The sequence below is a fragment of the Myotis brandtii genome, unplaced genomic scaffold (genome assembly GCF_000412655.1).
Source record: "Myotis brandtii unplaced genomic scaffold, ASM41265v1 scaffold63, whole genome shotgun sequence".
Classification (NCBI taxonomy): domain Eukaryota; kingdom Metazoa; phylum Chordata; class Mammalia; order Chiroptera; family Vespertilionidae; genus Myotis; species Myotis brandtii.
Genome location: NW_005370411.1, coordinates 333,796 through 347,783, shown reverse-complemented (window position 1 = coordinate 347,783; position 13,988 = coordinate 333,796). Strand labels below are relative to the sequence as shown.

The following is a 13,988-nucleotide window of genomic DNA, read 5'->3' as shown; positions in this document are numbered from 1 at the left end:
GCCGGGCTGCCGGGCTGCCAGAGGGATGTCTGACTGCCAGCTTAGGCCCAATCCCCTGGGGAGCGGGCCTAAGCCAGCAGGCCCTAAGGCAGCCAGCCTCCACTGGGAGCTTGGGTGGGTGGGGGCTGCGGCCAGCCTGCAAACAGCCATCAGCCCCTCATCCAGGCTGGCCACACCATCATGGGGCGAGGGTCCCCGCTGGGTGGCTTGGCCAGCTTGCAAACATCCATCAGCCCCTCACCCAGACTGGCCAGGCACCCCAGCAGGACCTCTTACCCTGAAGGGGGTGTGGCCAGGCTGAAAATGGCCCTCAGCCCCTCATGCAGGCTGGCCAGGCACCCCAGCCGGGACCCCCACACTAAAGGGGCTGTGGCCAGCCTGCAAACAGCCATCAACCATTCACCCAGGCTAGCCAGGCACCCCAGCAGGACCCCCGAGTGCACAAATTTTTGTGTACTGGACCTCTAGTACAATTATAGGAAAAAATGGGCTGAAATAAATCCAGCCCAATGAGATTTATGCTTAATTCCTGATGCCTAGATCACAAGAGCTGCCCAGAATCCCATCTCTTATAAATTTATTTCCTGCTTATTTTAACTAGTTTTAATTCCTACTTCTTATAAAGAAATAGAATGGATACAGATGGGGATGTCTTAAGTCAGTCTCCTCAAGCCATCTGCATCTAAATTAGAGTGCTTTTTTAAAGTGAACAGTTCTAAGGAATGTATCAGAAGAAAACAAACACTAATTTGAAACACTAATTTCAGTTCATTGCAGAGTTATTTACAATAGCCAAGATCTTAAAGCAGGCCAAGTGCCCAGCAGTAGATGAGTGGATAAGAAAGCTGTGGTACATTAACACAATGAAATACTACTCAGCCATGAAAAAGAAGGAAATCTTACCTTTTGTGACAGCCTGGATAGACCTGGAGAGTATTACGCTAAGTGAAATATGCCAGTCAGAGAAAGATAAATACCATATGATTTCACTTATATGTGGATTCATAGATACATAAAACATACTGACAGCTGCCAGAGGGGAGAGGGTTTTGGGGGGTGGGTAAAAAAGGTGAATGGATTAAATAAACAAACAAAAACATAGACATACACACACAAAAATTAAGTGAATAGTTCTAAGCATTATCTCAAATACTACATTCAATTCATTGGTAGTAGGGCTGAGCAAACTGTTATTTAAATAAGATCTATAGAAATTCTTATACACACTAATATTTGATAGTTGCTATGCTACATTGAAATAAAACAGAAAATAGCCCTAGCCGGTTTGGCTCAGTGGATAGAGTGTCGGCCTGCGAACTGAAAGGTCCCCGGGTCGATTCCGGTCAAGGGCACATGCCCAGGTTGTGGGCTTGATCCCCAGTGAGGGACTTGTAGGATGAAGCCAATCCATGATTTTCTCTCATCATGGATGTTTCTATCTCTCTCTCCCTCTTCCTTCCTCTCTGAAATCAATAAAAATATATTTTTTTTAAAAAAGAAAGAAAATAAAAAGGAGCCCAAATGGAGAAGGGTCAGGGGCTGAAGACTACAACTTCTCATTAGTTACTTAAATTGTCATTAATCAGGGCTGCTTGCACACTTTAGAAACATAAATGAAGAGAGAAAATCACTGATTGGCTGCCTCCTACACACCCCCTACTGGGGATTGAGCCCAAAACTTGGGCATTTGCCCTATACAGGAATCGAACTATGACCTTGTAGTTTATAGGTTGACATTCAAACACTGAACCACAACAGCTTGGCTTTTCTTCTTAAATAAGACCTTTTAACATTTCATAAAATACTGGTTTGGTGGTGATGAATGCCTTTATATTTTTCTTGTCTGAGAAGCTATTTATCTGTCCTTCAATTCTAAATGACAGTTTTTGCAGGGTAGAATAATTTTGGTTGTACTCCCAGCTTTTCATCTCTGAATATTTCTTGCTACTCCCTTCTGGCCTGCAAAGTTTCTGTTGAGAAATCAGTTGATAATCGTATGGACACTCCCGTTTAGGTAACTAACTGCTTTTCTTTTGCTGTTTTTAAGATTCTCTGTCTTTAACCTTTTGTATTTTAATTATAATGTGTCTTGGTATGTGCCTCTTTGGATTCTTCTTGTTTGGGACTCTCTGAATTTTCTAGACTTGTATGTCTGTCTCTTTCTTCAGGTAAGGGAAGTTTACTGTCATTATTTTTTTTCAAATAGGTTCTCAATTTCTTGCTCTCTCTCTTCTTCTTCCAGCACTCCCATGATACGAATTTTGGTACACTTAAAGTTGTCCCAGAGACTCCTTAACCATCTTCAGTTTTTTTATTCTTTTTTCTGTTTTGATTGGGTGTTTTTTTTTTTTTTTGCTCCCTTATATTCCAAATCAATGATCTGATTCTCAGCTTCATCTGCTCTACTGTTGATTTTCTATTAATTATTCTTTATTTCAGTCAGTGTAGCCTCCATTTATAACTGGTTCTTTTTTATTCTATCAACAATCAAATCTACAAACAAAAATGAACAAGCAAAACAGAAACAGACCCATAAATATAAAGAACTCTTTGTTGATGATGGGGTGGTGGTGGGCAAAAAAAGTGAAGGGATTAAGAAGTATAAATTTGCCCTAGTCGGTTTGGCTCAGTGGACAGAGCATCGGCCTGCAGACTGAAGGGTCCCAGGTTCAATTCCGGCCAAGGACACATGCCCGGGTTGCGGGCTTGATCCCCAGTGGGGGGCGCGCAAGAGGCAGCCAATCAGTGATTCTCTCTCATCATTGATATTTCTCTCTCTCTCTCTCTCCCTCTCCCTTCCTCTCTGAAATCAATAAAAGAAGTATATTTAAAGAAAAAGAAGTATAAATTTGTTGTTACAGAATCATCATGGGGATATAAATTAAAGCATGGGGAATATAGTCAATAATCCTATATAATAAAGAGGTAATATGCAGATTTACCCTCATGCCTTAAAGCCATCACAAGATAGCTGTCCTGCCCAGCCACGCCCCTGGCCCCACCCCTGATCAGCCTCTCCCACCCCAATTGAGGGTGGGGCAGCTAGCCAACGTCCCCACCCCCCACTCTTTCCCGGGGCTGGGGGTACCCCAGGCAGGCTGTAGGCATGGTGTTGGTCAGAGGCAAAGGCCCTAGCTGTCCCTAGCCTAGAGAATCCAGAAAACCTCAGCAGTGACCAAAGACCAAGACCAAGTGGAAAGGTCCCTGCTGGCACTTACGCCTCAAAGTGCCACGAGGAGACGTAGCATCTTGAACCTGCAACCCTGGCATCTGTACACCAAGTCTTGGGACACACCATGCTGGTGGCACCTATGGGTAAAAGAGGGAGAGCAGGGAGTTGGGGTGCAGAGCTAGGAGGGGCCTAGAGTCTTCGGGAGCAGCCCGTCTGCCGAGGTTGCTGTGACCCGTGCACTTGGGCTTGGTCAAAGCCCCTGTCAGCCCTGCCGCTTGCCTTCCAGGTGTGGCTAACCCTGAGCCGGCTGGCATTCTGCTCAGAGAAGCAGCTGTCACTGGGCTCCATTAAATAAGAGAAATCCAAGAGCCGAGAGTAAATATCCTCCCAGTCCCTTCCTATGCCCCTGGCAAGGAGAGCTGGGGATGGAAGTAATGGAAAATGGCTGCTGCTTTGCATTTTATAATGAAAAGACTCCTGCTATGTAGAGAGGAGAGCTGATTCATTTCCAGCAACACCTGGCGTGTTCCCTGCCCCAGGCCTGAAGCCTGACAGCACCTAGCAAAGGTGTGTCCGCACAGCCACGTTGGCCTGGCTCCTGGAACATTGGGAGCAAGTTTGAGCTGCATTGGTTTAAAAAAAAAGTAAAGACTGAAAAACACCTCTTGGTACTCAAATGGCACTATAAAATGCAGATTACAGCATCTGATTTTGTCTTCTGTGTTGATTTTGAGGTAGAGTGCAAATAGGTTCATGAGAAAAGCAGAAAAAAAACAAAACAAAGGGAAAGGAAGAGGATTCTGCCGTCCACAGCACTGAACGTTGCTTTTTGGTTTTTGTTTTATTTTTCCTTCTTTTTTTCAAGCCAGTATATGCCATTTAAACCACTTTATGGCATTAGGTAATGAGCTAATTCTTCATCTGTTAAGAGCAAGCAGCAGTGCCTTTCATATGAGTCACAGACATTTAATCCACTCAAATGGAGCATACTGAGTGGAGAGAATGGTATGTGTCATTATATAAAGAACTTGGCAGTATGATGCTATCTGACTAAAGGTCTTATTTTGCAATTTAGAGAACATAGACAATCAGGCATTGAAAATGAATGTGCATGCTTAAATGGATGACTTCATTTTCATCTGTAACGACCAAAGGACTGGTCAACAGGAAGTGCATTGATGGGTCCTGCGGTGGAGCAGGTCTGGAGTCTCATGGCGTGGCAGGTCTGGGTGAGGCTGTGTGGCACGGGCCAGGGCCGGGGGACCTGAGGTCACACCCCCAACCCCAGGATGTGAGGCTGTGTCCCCCGCCTGGTGGGGCTTGATGGGGTGGGGCCAGACAGGTCTTGGTGTCGCCCAATGAGGGTGACAAAGGGCAAATAGCAATTATTAAAATATTAAAATATTTCCTCTAATTAATTTCCTTTTAATGTGCACAAATTTCATGCACCGGGCCACCAGTATTCTAATAATTAGGCATGGTACTGGATGCCTGCAGGATTTTTTTGGATGATCACATATGTAATGTCTGGTCACTGGAATGTACAAAAACATTTTTAGAAAAAGACTGCTTGCACAGTGATTAACATAGTTTAAAAGTATTAGGATAAATTTGTCATTAAACAGATGATAGAGAAGCAGAAGCACAAAGAGCCTTATAGCCTCAAAAATTATATATAAAAAGAATGTAAGAGTAAATATGATAATATTACTTAAAGTCATGAGTATTAACTTCTAATAAAGTATAGTTGTACAGCCCAGGAAAGAAATTCTTCTTTATAAAGTTTTTTTCCAAATAATTCTATTATTTTAAAACATATTATCATTACTTATAAGGGAATAGATTATATTTTTTAAAATATCAAGATATTAAATTTATTATCTTTGCATCATATATAATAAAATCCTAATATGCTAAGTGTCCAGTCGTCTGGTCAGTCATTCAACCAATCGAAGTGTAATATGCTAATGATATGCTAAGGCCATCCAACTGCTCACTATGACGTGGTCAACCAGTCTCTATGACGTGCACTGACCACCGGGGGCAGATGCTCCAACCGGTAGGTTAGCTTGCTGCTGGGGTCTGGCCAATTGGGACTTAGCAAGATGGGCCGGGCACCCTGGAGCCCTCCCACAGTCCCTCCCTGGCTGGTCAACCTCCCACGTCCATCCCCGACCCTGAAAGTGCGCCAGTGGGGTCCCTCGGCCTGGCCTGCACCCTCTCGCAATCTGTGCTGAGTGACCACCCCTGAGTGCACGATTTTCATGCACCGGGCCTCTAGTTTTTAATAATCTAGCTGGTGCTTGAAATTCTCTTTCCATTTAGAAAAGACACTGATCTAACAAGCTTAAGACATGCTTTCATTTTCCTTTGTGGTTACTAATTTGTCCTATTAGCTTTGTCAAGTAATTTAACATCCCTATAAATTCCATTAGTACAGTCAGGGCAGTAATTTATGCATCTTACCTATCTTAAGAGATATGGAATAGAAAAGATAAAGTAGCAGAATTAGACTCATATACACAAGTGAAAAGATTTTTTCCTTAATTTTTTCCTAGTGTGTCAATCCTCCATCAACTGGAGACACATTTTTATATATGCACTAATGGGAGAGACTGCTGAGAATAAAACATGGTCAAAGTTTTCCTCTTTAAGCATGAAGATGCTATCCATTTATTTTGAACTTAAATTAGAACTGATTTTCCTAATACCTACAGACTCAAACAGTTCTATTTGAAATACTTAATGCAATATGACCTGAAATATAGCAGAAAAGATAAAATTGTACTCACACTTGAACTTTATAGTTCTTTTAATCATAGCACTGAAATGAAATGCACATTAGTAAAAAAAAAAACAACTACTGAATTTATAGAGCAAATAGCATAGTGTTTCAGATTCTGTGTGTGTGTGCCTGTGTATGTGAGTGCATATAGACATGTAGTAAGTATTAGGTCAGAGGGGAAGTAACTATGAAAAGGTATTAAGAGATATAGGAATACCCATGTAAGCTATTATTTTTTAATTTTTTACAAGATTCAGTAATGCATGCTTTATAAATAGTATTTCAAATATGTTCCGTTTCCTGTGTATTGCAGTCATAAGTATTTCATACAGAACTTCAATCATCCTATATAATTAAGAGGGAATATGCAAATTGTCTGTCACTCCACCACAAAGATGGCGGTGCCCGCAGCAGAGGCGGGGGTTTCTGTAACACAAGATGGCTGTGCCCATAGCGGAGGCTGAATTCCTGTAACGAGCCTTAATGAGGAAACAGCAGGGACCTGAGACTGCGTCCCCCACCCACCCCTGTGGGGCTTGACAGGCAACCTCAGGCCGCACCTCCCAACTTGGAGCCAGACTGGGGGACCTCAGGCTGTACCCCATGCCCTGGCACCAGGCCTGGGGACCTTAGGCCCCACCCTCCACCCAGAAGGGCTTGACAGGGGACCTCAGGCTGCTCCTCTCGCCCCGGAGGACCTCAGGCCGTGCCCCTGCACAACGGGGCTTGATGAGGGACCTAAAGGCTGTTCCCCTCACCCCAGGGAACCTCAGGCCATGCCCCCCACCCAGAGGGGCTTGACAGGGGACCTGAGGCTGCACCCCCCTCCCAGTGGGGCTTGACGGGGGACCTGAGGCTGCAACCTCCCCGTCCAGTGGGCCTTGACGGGGGACCTCAAGGCACATCCCCTGCCCCGGCCTGGGCCAGGGGACCTGAGGCTGCACCCCCACCCAGCAGGGCTTGACAAGGGTGGGACTGGCCAGGTCTGGATCTTGCCCAAAGTGGGGGGGCCGGCCAGGTCTGGGTCTCCCGCAATTTTGAGGCACACATGGGTGGGCGGGGACTTGACTCTGGGTCCTGTGGTGTGCCCCAGACTCTGACAGGAAGAAGTCTTTCATATACATTTTCATAAAATGTATTTTCATATACATTTTACCAATTTTCTTTCATTTCTGACACTTCTATTATAAAGGGCAAATAGCAATATTAAAATATTTTCTCTAATTAATCCCCTTTTAATGTGCACAAATTTCATGCACTGGGCCACTAGTTAAATCAGAATGTTTTAAAGAAAAAGGGAACAAGAAGCAGATAAGCAGATACTACCTCTATTTCCCCATGAGTTTGGAAGATAGCTCTTATACTACAACTAGAGGCCTGATGCACGAAATTCATGCAAGAGTAGGCCTTCCTTCCCCCAGTTGCCAGCACTGGTTCCCCTCTGGCACGTGGAACCCGGCATCCCTCTGGCCACTGGCAGGCACCCAGGACCCAGGCTTCCCTTGCAGCCCTGGCTTCATCTGGAAGGCCATCCAGAAGGACATCTAGAAGGATGCCTGGTCTAGTTAGCATATTACACTTTTATTATTATAGACTAGAGGCTGGGTGCATGACATTCATGCACTAAAGGGGGTGTCCCTCAGCCTGGCCTGTGTCCTCTCACAGTCCGGGACTCCTCAGGGAATGTTCGCCTGCCAGCTTAGGCCTACTCCTGGGAATAGGACATCCCCTGACGGGTCCTTAGCACTGCTGTGGAAGCGGGAGAGTCTTTCACCACTGCTGCTGCGCTCGCCAGCTGTGAGCCAAGCTTCTGGCTAAGTGGCACTCCCCCTGTGGTAGTGCATTGACCACCAGGGGGCAACTCCTACATTGAGCATCTGCCCCCTGGTGGTCAGTGCATGTCATAGTGACCAGTTGTTCCACCATTCAATCGATTTGCATATTAGCCTTTTATTGTATAAGATGTATTGATTACTCAATTTTCAGAAGAAGAATACACATTAATTGTTGAATACCAAATGGTTAAAAATTATCAGTAGTTCCTGTAACAGGAGGGCAAGCAAATGACAAATCCTCTTTTCCTCTGAGTACCTCTAAAGAACATAGACTCTTAATTCAGTTATTTTAGTACCATTTTATTGGGAAGGGAGCATCATACAGTGCTTGAAAGCAGACTACTGACAGAAAATAAACTTCTTGGACTAAAAAGAGGTGATTGTATTTAATTGTATTACTTCCTTTCTGAGGATTAGGCATTGTTGTCCCAAAATACTAACTTTGTTGTCTGAAATAGTAAGGGATTTAGCAAAGTTTCTTCAAAAAGAAACCAAAGATTTTGCACTGAAAAATGGAAAAATTCTAGTTCTTCATTTATTCTGTAAAATAATTTCATCTCCATTAATAATGGCGGATTTTGTAATCAAAGAAAACATGATAATTTCAAGAGAAACATCAAAAGTGCTATATTCAAAGTAATGTCCATCGCTAGCTACACATTTCTCCCATCTTTCAGGTAATTTGTGGATACCGTCCCAATAGAACTTTTCTTGTTTTGAGGCAAACCATTCAGAGACCCAATTTTCCACTTCTTCGTATGTTCTGAAGTGCTGCTCAGAAAGTGAGAGTGCCATCGATCGGAACAAGTGGTAATCTGAAGGAGCAAGGTCTGGTGAATACAGCGGGTGAATACTTCTCAGGCAAGATCTTTTAACGTGTGTTTAACTGGTTTTGAAGTGTGTGATGGTGCGTCACCATGAAGCAAAATTACTTTGCCGTGTCTTCTGGCACATTCTGGTCATTTCACGATCAAAGCGTGATTCAAATTGATTATTTGTTGTTGGTAGCAATCAGTATTAACGGTTTCACCTGGTTTTAGAAGCTCATAATACATCACACCTTCCTGATCACACCAAATGCAGAGCATTGTCTTCTTTCCGAAGCGATTTGGCCTTACAGTTGATGTTGATGGTTGACCTGGATCAACCCATGATTTTGTGCATTTGGGATTCTCAAAATAAATCCACTTTCCATCACCAGTCACAATTCGATGCAAAAAAGACTTTCTTTAATGCCGTTGAAGCAACATTTTACTGATGACTTTTCAGTTTTCCATTTGTTTTTCGTTCAGTTAATGTGGCACCCATTTTCCTTCCTTTAAAATCTTTTCCATTGCTTGTAAATGATCGGAAATTGTTTGCTGAGCAACGTTTAATATTTCTGCAAGTTGTTTTTGAGTTTGACACATATCTTCATCCAATAATGCTTGTAACTGTTGGTCTTCAAACTTTTTCGGTTGACATGGACGTTCTTTGTCTTTCAAATCAAAATCATCACTTTTAAAGCATTTAAACCAACGTTCACAAGTATCTTAAGATGGAGCATATTCACCATAAGCTTCCCGAAGTATTCAGCAGCATTTTTCTTCAAAATAAAGTAATGAATTATAACTTCCCACAAATGCTCTTTTTTTGGCACGAAATTCAACATTTTTAAGTGTAAAAAACACCTTCAGCATATTTGACATATGAAGTTTTGAAGCTTGTTGTCAATACAACAAAATAGCATACATATCAAATCACATATATATCAGCATATGTGTAACTCCATCTATTGAAAAAAGTTCACATTATTAACCAGTACACCTAGTAATTGCTTTTTAGAATATTTTACATCTTCAAAAAAATTTGTTGTCATAATGTCCTTTGATGCATTTTATATTAATCTAAAGCCATAACATATCTAGAAAATAGCTAAATAGCTAAATAGGGTGTGGAAAGATTCCCTACACATAAAAAAAAAAAATACCTAAAAACATAGGCTGGGAAAAAGATCAAGAGACATTTTTAAGTGTTGAGAAATGATAGCTGAAGAAGGAATCTTCCTTTTTCTCAACTAGAGATTTAGCCTTACTTCTTACTCAAATTCTTAACTCCCTTTCAACTACTTTCTAGCTTTTTCTACACAAGAACTTTTTCAGAACCAGACAATATGATAAGGTTGTGTATGTGTACAGGATTCAATATACAGTCACACCCGCAGTAAAGCTACATGTACCTGCTTTTGTGTGGGCTCCTTTCCAAATAGTAAACATTCCTATGCTTGAGCCTTCTCCCCTTCTCTTCCACCTATACCTAGAAAGGTATCAATAAGTACCACCAATAAATATAATATTGTTTACATAATTTGGTTAAGTGATTAGGATGATATAAATTTAAATTGGAAGATAAGAAACCCCACTTCAGAATAAGTTCTAGTCATTGGAATTCCACAACTGACCTTCTGGCAGGGAGTTTATTTTGGTGCTAGAGGCCTGATGCACGAAATTCGTGTAAAGGGCTCGGCCCTCGCAGCCCCGGCTGCCTCGCAGCCCTGCCCCCTGCCCACTGGTCTTTCCTGAAGGTTGTCCCAGAAGGTTGTCCCGGAAGTCATTCCGCCATCCGATCTAATTAGTATGTTAGCTCTTTATTATATAGGATAATATTATTAGAGTTACTGGGGACATTTTATTTCCTGACTACCTATTCATCAATGTATGCATGAGTCTTCAGAAGTAAATCTTAAGAGGGAGGAAAAATGATGAGTGTAAAAATTTGGAAGTTGAAGTTAATTATGATATCCAAATAGTAATAAACATATTAAAAGACAACTTGGGAAAATATTTGAGCTTAACATGACATATGTAAGCAGTATATAAAGAACTGAGTTATAAAAAAAAGCAAAAATCATAATCTTTCCAATTTAAGAATAGCTAAAGGATATAAATTAAAAATACCCAATTCACAAGAAATGTTCCCTACTTTTGCAATGGAATAGAATTAAGGATAAATGTTAATATCAGAATTTGAAAGCAAGTGCACTGAACTAGACACTCTTGGACTTAGACAATAAATGTATCAGTGACAAATATATTAGGGAGATAATTAGTGGGTTATTTTTTCCCCCTTCAGTTTTGTAGGCAGCATATAAGCTTCCTAAATCTGGTGCCACATCAGAAGCAGAACTTCCGACCTAGCTAGAGATGCATTTCCAGAATAGGATCCATATCATAATAAGTGCCATGTGTCTGTGTGGGGTGTATATAAAATCATAAGCTTTTACAATTCAAATATCAAACCTCAGAAAACATAATCAATCTGGCAACAACAGATTCTGACAGCCCAGGCAAATCATCTGCTATGGAAGAAAATACTTAAAATACATATATATAGTCTGGCACAGAATTAAAATAATTTTTATGACATAGCAATAAAGAACCATATTCTAGGTATTATATAATGATTTTAAAAGAAATATATTAATATTCATAATAGGTATCATATATTTTTTTCATAAATTAGAAATAATGCTTGTAATAGGATGTTATAGTAAGAATAATAATAACAACAACAAACCTAGATGCAGGTAAAGAGGTAAGCAATCCATAGGTTTACTGGCAGATATATACTTCCTTCAATTAACCAATCATTTAAAGTACAGTTTATAAAAATATTTGTACTCATTTCAATTATTTTTAAATGCATTTTATACTGGAGGAAGGAAGAGGACCACAAAATGATGGATTTGAAAATAAGAGTATTATTATATTTTAGAAACTAAGTTGATAGTTTGTAGTGCTTTGTGACATATTTAACGTACAAATTTAAATGTCAACAGCTAATCAGGGATAATCTGCTATTAATTTTCTGTGTTTAAAAACATCAAGTTCTGGCAGCAATTTCTATCTCTTTGTGCTTCTACAAGCACCGTTCGAAAACATAAAATACAAATGATCTATCAAATAGTATTTTAACAATTTTCCCAAAATAAATATTAAAGAATTCCAGCAATTTCAAAGTTATAAAACATGGCTAAGAACAAATATTTAATAGATTTAGGAAAGAGAGAATAAAACAAACAAGAAATTAACATGTTAGAAGATGACAAGGAACCTATAGAAACATTTTTAATTTTTAAGTTAACATATAACGTAAACCACGTAGGTAATGCTAATTTTACTTTCAACTAAAGGTAAAAATCAGTAGACAAAACATATAATCCATTAAAATTCAGATTTTATGTTATTATATTTTTAAAAGCAGCCACCATCATTAAAAATTTTTATAAAATGATAAAATTTTTAATAAAAAAGCCTAGATATAACACTTATTTAAAAGTTCTATGTTTAATCTAAGACACTATTCACTTAGTTATTTTTATTTATATACAGAATAAGTTTTAATCTTTCAGTGCGGAATAACTAATTAAAAGGAACTTAAAAATTTAGGTCTTTACAAGAGTCATTCATTTTAATTATCCTATTATTTTCATATATTCATTACGATGTATCCTGACAAATGTGAGACTCATTTACATTTCTCATGTGTAACGTATGCTTCCTATATGTTTGTAAAATGTTATATTATTCTCCTTCATTTTATATTTGCTATATTGGTATTATTTAACTGTCAGATAAATCTCTTCTATTTCATAGCATTGTCCTAAGGTCAGGAGTGGCATAGAGCAAGTAGGCAGAGCTTATTTCATTTCTAGCAGTCACACAGAATCATGGACAATATATTGAATGAATATTTATTTTCAGTGTTTCATAGATCACTGAGAACAGTACTTTTATCTTTTCATCTCTGTAAACAATATTTCATAGATGTGAACTTATCTATGGAACAGCTAAATCCATATTGCTTTGATATATAAATGAATGTTTAATTATTCACTGACATATAAATAGCCTCATTAGTTAAATCTAAAGCTCTCGGAAATTCCAGACAGTGACCTGTCTTTGTATTGTCTGTACCCAGCCCAGTGAAAAAAACACAGTAGATATTAATAGATTTCATTTAAAAATTGAATGAATGTACATTTACTATTTTAGAAGCTTGAGAATTCTAGGAAAGTTTATGTAAATAAACCATATATATTAAGAACCAAAGTGTTTATATCTAATGATAAAAATAAAAAAAAATGAAAAACAAAGGTAACTATAGCTACATTGCAATAAAATGAGAACTTTATAATAGAAAGAGGCTAACAAATGTAATCTGATTCCAAAGTTCAGTAACATTTTTAAGAAAAAAAAGTCACTTAGCTTTAACAATTATATTAAATCTTTAGAATACTAAACTTTAAAATAAATTATTAAATCTTAATTCTGATTTACTGGGTAAATGGGCTCCTGAATAATCTAAAACACAATGCATATATGTGTGTATATATGTGTGTGTGTGTGTGTGTGTGTCTATTTCTAGCCATAAAATAGTGAATATTTTAAAGGCCCTTATACATGTATTTTTTTTTAACTACCAAACTGTTATTTTAATAACCTGGGTGAGCTATAGATTTCTAACCTATAAAATGAAGTTATTATATAATAACTCTAAAATAGTAAGTCATACAACATGTACATTTTTCCTTAATATAGTACCATGAAAATAACAGTAAAACTGGAGCACCTTAATTTTTACTTTAAACCATACTAAGAAATATGCTATACCAGTAACAGGCACTTCTGAAATTGTGTGTTTCTTTTTTCTGATTAAAAACTGAGATCTCTTTCTGATTGCTCCCTCATTAAATTGAGCATATAACATAGCCAAGGTAACAGTGAACTTCCCTCTTTAAGTGTTCTAGTATTCTAAGATTTTCCTGGCTATTACTCTCGTGTGTGTGTGTGTGTGTGTGTGTGTGTGTGTGTGTGCGCGCGCGCGCGCATGCGTGCTTTTTTTTCTCTTTCAGTCATTATACTAATTGTTAACAAGTGGACCAAAGTACAGGTTTTGATTTTAGAAACTGAAAAAACTCTTACGATTTTGTTCAATGCGCTCTACTAGTTTGCTCAGCTGTTTCTCGTCCCACTGAATAGAAACTACTAATTATTGTCACTTGCATTCACAAGAGAAATGTTATCTGAGTAGACTCTAAATCCTGAGGGAGAGATGAAAAAAATTTTCAGTGTTTTCTTTGTAAAAAGTTTGAACTAATGCCCTAACCAGTTTGGCTCAGTGGATAGAGCGTCGGCCTGCGGACTGGGCCCAAGGT

General features: G+C 39.2%; 1 protein-coding gene and 1 long non-coding RNA gene across 2 annotated transcripts in view; one reads left to right on the top strand and one right to left on the bottom strand.

Moving 5' to 3' along the window:
* Nucleotides 1-13,988, bottom strand: part of LOC102255541 (ephrin type-A receptor 6) — a 994,071-nt gene that overhangs the window by 967,652 nt on the left and 12,431 nt on the right. The window lies entirely within an intron of this gene.
* On the top strand, nucleotides 3,729-11,336 carry LOC106723703. Its single transcript, XR_001359411.1, has 3 exons — nucleotides 3,729-3,803; nucleotides 10,873-10,879; nucleotides 11,322-11,336. It is a non-coding gene; the product is annotated as an uncharacterized LOC106723703 (long non-coding RNA).